This window comes from Pan troglodytes, chromosome 1, assembly GCF_028858775.2.
Source record: "Pan troglodytes isolate AG18354 chromosome 1, NHGRI_mPanTro3-v2.0_pri, whole genome shotgun sequence".
Lineage (NCBI taxonomy): Eukaryota > Metazoa > Chordata > Mammalia > Primates > Hominidae > Pan > Pan troglodytes.
Window position 1 is genome coordinate 82,296,210 of NC_072398.2, and position 5,799 is coordinate 82,302,008.

The following is a 5,799-nucleotide window of genomic DNA, read 5'->3' on the forward strand; positions in this document are numbered from 1 at the left end:
CACTGGATGAGCTGCCCAAACTTGGACTTCCCAGCCTGCAGACCCATAAGCTAAACAAACGTCTTTTCTTTTAAAATTACCCAGTTTCAGGTATTCTGTTATAGTAACATAAAACTGATGAAGACACCATCTATTGGGTCATTCCTGTCAGCAGAGGAACATGTTGTGATATCACTTATTTAAAAGAAAACATTTTACCAAATATTAAAAAAAAACCATATTTACCTCGTAACTCCCTCCAAGTACCTTTTCTTTGCTGCCTTTACCACAAAAACCCGTTTGTTGTTGTTGTTTTTTTTTTTCCTGAGACAGAGTCTTGCTCTGTCACCCAGGCTGGAATACAGTGGCACAATCTTGGCTCACTGCAACCTCCACCTTCTGGGTTCAAGCAATTCTCCTGCCTCAGCTTCCTGAGTAGCTGGGATTACAGGCATGTGCCAACACACATGGCTAATTTTTGTATTTTTTAGTAGAGATGGGGTTTAACCATGTTGGCCAGGCTGGTCTTGAATTCCTGGCCTCAAGTGATCTGCCCACCTTGGCCTCCCCAAATGCTGGTATTACAAGTGTTAGTCACTTCACCCAGCCAAAATCCCTTTGTTCTTACTGTCTACTATGCCTCTCTCCCATCTTTCCCTTGAACATTCTCTAATCATGTTTTCTCTTCCAATGCTTTTCTGCAGCAGAACTTGTCAAGGTCATCAGGAAAGTCCATGTTGCTAAACGGAATGACCAATTCGTAATCTCCACCTTACTTGACTGTGGTAGATGGTTACATGGCTGGCCCCCAAAGATTCATACCTCTCAGGATCCATGCATTGTATGCTTTCTTCTCTCATTAATTCTGTACTTGGCCATGGGACTTGCTTTGACCAATGGGACATCAGCAAGTCTGAAGCAAGCAGAGGCTTGACAAGCACTTGAGCATTGGTTCTTGCTCTCTTGGAGCCCAGTTGCCAAAAAAGAAGTCTGGGCTAACCTGCTGGAGAGGTCATGTGGAGGAGAGTCAAGGTGCAGCTGCCCACATTAACCACCAGGCCTGTGAACAAGGCTATCAGGAAATAACCAGCTTCTAGCCAACCTGGTGTCTGACTGCAGCTGTGTAAGTGATCCCAAGCAAGACTAGCAGATGTACCACATAGCTGAGCCCAATCTGAATTGTTGACCCCCAGAATCATGAGCAATAAAATGGTTGCTTTAAGTCACTAGATTTTGGGGTGCTTTTTAATGCAGCAATAAACAACTGATATGCTTGACTCACAGCAGCATTTGATAAAGTTGATCATGGCATGCCTATATATAAATATGTGTATATATTTATTTTAATTATGGTAAAATATACACACAAATAACACAAAATTGACCACTTAAATTATTTTTAAGTGTACAAGTAGCATTAAGTACATTTACATTTAGTGTACTCATTGCCACTGTCCATTTCCAGGACTTTATTTTTTATCACATCAAACTCTATCCATTAAACAATAACTTCTATTCCTCCATTCCCCATCCCCAGGCAACACCATTATAAGTTCTATCTCTATAAATTTGCCTATTCTAGTACATCATATACATAGAGTCATACAATATTTGTCATTTTGTGTTTAGCTTATTTCACTTAACATAGTGCCTTTGAGTTTCATCCATGTTGAAGCATGTGTCAGAATTTCCTTCCTTTTTAAGGCTGCATAATATTCCATTGTATGTATATTCTGCATTTTGTTTATCCATTCATCTGTTGATGGACATTTGAGTTGTTTCCACTTTTTGGCTATTGTGAATAATGCTGCTATGAAGGTTGGAATACAAGTATCTATTTGAGTACCTGTATCATGACTTACTTTTTGAAACCTTGTCTTTACTTGGCTTCCAGGATATCACTGCTATTGTTTTTCTCTTGTTGCTTCTTCTTAGCTTTCTTTGTTGTCCTCATTTCCCACATAGCTGACCATTTGAATGCCTCAGGGCTCATTTCTTAGACTTCTGTTTCTATACTCATTTCCTTATTTCATCTGTTCTCCTGGCTTTACATACCCACATTTGAAACAAGACCCACATTGATTGATGTTCCAGCTTGGACCTCTCCTCTGAACTGCAGACTCATATATCCAACTGCCTGCCAGAAATTTCTATTTGAATGTCTAATAGGTATGTCAAATTAAATCTGTCCAAACATGAAATCCTGACACTACTCCCAAGTTATTTTCCTATAGTTTTCCCATTCTATTAAGTAACAGCTCCATAATTTCAATCGATCTGGCTGTTATTCTTAATTCCTTTCTTTTTCCTTTCAGCCATTAGGAATTCTGTAGGCTTTGTCTTCAAAATATATGCATAGTCTGTCCTCCTCTACCATCCCCATCCTTGAGTAAATTGCCATCACCTCTCACTAGGCCACTGACAATGACCTCATAGCTGGTCACTTGGCTTCTACCTTTCTCCCCTACAGCCTGTTCTCAACACAGTAGGCAGACTGTTTTAAAAAGGCGAGGTCCTTCCTCTGCTCAAATCCCTCTAATCAGCATAGTAGGATTCATAGCTATTACTGTGTCTACTAAGGCCTTCCATCCCTTCTTCCTCTGAGCCTTGGCACTTGCTGTTCCTTTCCCTTGGAACACTCTCATCTTCTCCGTTCCAATGTCCCCATCCAGCTAAGGCCCTCTGTGATTACTCTTTATAAAGTAGTTGCTTTCCCATGCCCCACATTCTCTATCTCCTACATTCCACTTCATTTTCTCCATTGTACTTAACACCATCTTTATGTTTACTTGTTTATTTATTATCTTTTTCCTGACTAGAATGTAAGCTCCATGGGTGGAAGGACTTGGTCTACTGTGTTAATTGCTGCAACCCTGGCAGCCAGAGCAGTCTGTGGCAAATAGGATGCCCACAAGAAATTAATGCTCAATAGATGAAGAAATCATGAGTAACTCCGCCTCCTGGTGTTTATACTAGAATGTAAATCTGCAAAATATACCTTCAGGAACAGGACGAGATGACCTTCAGAAAGTAGTTATTTGATGTATACATATTAGATTATGGAGATTGTCTTAAAGATAATACATTTCATTTTAGTATAGAATAGCTAATTATTTTTTCTGGCAGTGGTTACAGAATCAGACTGTTTGTTTATTGCAGCCACTTCTGGTTTGTGATATACAATCAGGAATTTTATTATCCTATCATTCACTGATGCAGTGGTGAAAAATAGGGGAGGGAAAGGAATGTCAAAGAATAATTCTTTAAAATTGAAAAATATACTCATACTTGGCTGGGTGCAGTGGCTCACGCCTGTAATCCCAGCACTTTGGGAGGCCAAGATGGGTGGATCACTTGAGGCCAGGAGTTCAAGACCAGCCTGGCCAACATGATGAAACCCTATCTCTACTAAAAATACAAAAATTAGCCAGGCATGGTGGTGCATGTCTGTAGTTCCAGCTACTCACTCGGGAGGCTGAGGCAGAATTGCTTGAGCCTGGGAGGCTAAGGTTGCAGTGAGCCAAGATTGTGCCACTGCACTCTAGCCTGGGCCACAGAGTAAGACCCTGTCTCAAAACAAAACAAAACAAAATACTCATACAAAAATAGAATGAACATACATCAAAGATTTATTAAGCTTGTTAATAAGGGGATCAGCAAGATGGTAAAGCTGGTGTCAAGATCATTTGAAGAAGTTTTAGGCACTGAGGAAAGAATGTTGAATGCCAGGTTATATGCAAACCTGGGTTAATATCATACTGGCCAATAAAACCATAACTTTGTGGTCCTCCTTTCTATAGTACAGGAATTGTCTGCATTGCTACCTAATGAAAATCTGCAAGTTATCATCTAACCTCACAGTATCTGGGCCCCAATCAATAATAAATAGCAAGTCAAACAAAGGTATGTCTACTAGAGAATCAAGTAATTTTGGGGTGAGCCTGTTAAACAAAGCTTCAGTCTCACATTGAAAGGGCATGCAGGCCGGGCGCGGTGGCTCATGCCTCTAATACCAGCACTCTGGGAGGCCAAGGCGGGCGGATCACGAGGTCAGGAGATCGAGACCATCCTGGCTAACATGGTGAAACCCTGTCTCTATTAAAAATACAACAAAAATTAGCTGGGCGTGGTGGCGGGCACCTGTAGTCCCAGCTACTGGGGAGGCTGAGGCAGGAGAATAGCGTGAAGCCGGGAGGCGGAGCTTGTAGTGAGCCCGGATCGTGCCACTGCACTCCAGCCTGGGCAACAGAGCAAGGCTCTGTCTCAAAAAAAAAAAAAAAAAAAAAAAAAGAAAAGAAAAAGAAAGTGCATGCAGTTCTCCTTCTGTCTAATTCCCAAGTTTTGGATAATTTTTCTTAACAGTAATGTAGACCAAATTAATCTAAAAGTAATTTCTACTTAATAAGTTAGAATTTTTTTAAAAGAAGAGATTTCTAATTATAAAAAGTAGTGTGACCTTATTTTTAACCCCAGAATGAGAACACTCAATTTGACACATTCGAAGTTGAGGATGGATAACTAGTAAGGCAGCTTATTTGAAACCAAGATTTCCAGACAATTGTGAAGGGTGCTCAGTATGAGAATACAGAGTCTCCCCCGCCATTCATTTTTCCTTTAAAACATTTTCTTGATTAAGGAGTTTTTGTTTTGAGGTGTGTGCAATGTATTATCATGCTCAGAAATCCATGTAGGCAGGGAAATGAGCATGCTGTGGAACTGGTCCTAACTGTTAGACCTCACGGGATTGTGGCTCTGTGGCTGGACGTGGTCCTCCATAGAATGAGGTTGTAGGGGCTGGAGCCTCCACCCTCACAAATTTGGAACTGTGTTTTCTGCTCTATCAATGGTAAGAAACTACCAGAGCAAAAAGAATATGGGAAAAAATGAGGAAGGAATTGCATTATCTCATATAATTTTTGCATCACAGTGGGTATTGTTATTTCCATTTTACTGAAAGAAAAGCAAAACTTAGAAATATTATGTAGTAATAGATTGATGCAGTTAGTGGCAGGACTGAGTTTATTCATCTCCAAAGACAGCTATTTTTTCTTTTTCTTTTATTAAAAATGTTGGTCACAGCCGGCCCTGGTGGTTCACGCCTGTAAACCCAGCACTTTGGGAGACCAAGGCGGGTGGATCACCTGAGGTCGGGAGTTTGAGATTGGCCTGACCAATATGGAGAAACCTCGTCTCTACTAAAAATCCAAATTAGTCGGGTGTGGCGGTGCATGCCTGTAATCCCAGCTACTCGGGAAGGCTGAGGCAGGAGAATCGCTTGAATCCGGGAGGCGGAGGTTGCTGATGAGCCAAGATCGCGCCGTTGCACTCCAGCCTGGGCAACAAAAGCAAAACTCCGTCTCAAAAAAAAAAAAAAAAAATGTCGGTCACTGCTTCCATCTGGGTGGCTCAGCAAGGCAGATGGTTCATAGTTCTTGTCTGTGACCCTTGTGTTACCGTCTTAGGTTTCTCAGTACACATGGAGCTCTTGAAACGTGGCCTGGCACAAGGTCAGCACTCAGTATATGTTGGCTATTACCTTCCTTATCTCCCCTCCATGCCACCCCACTCTCCACATTGATAGCAGTAGTCCAGACCTACACAAGATTTGACACTTCAGGGTATGTTCACTCTCATTGTTTTATTTGATCCTTGCAATACTCCCATGAAATCGGCAGGGCAGGTATTATTTCTACTGTTTTACAGATGAGAAGACTGAGGTTTATGTAGAGGAAGCGCCCTTCTCATGATAACATCAAATATTAAAAGGCAGATGTGGAAAATAGAGGCATCCCCGTGGCACCGCACAATACCACTACCCCT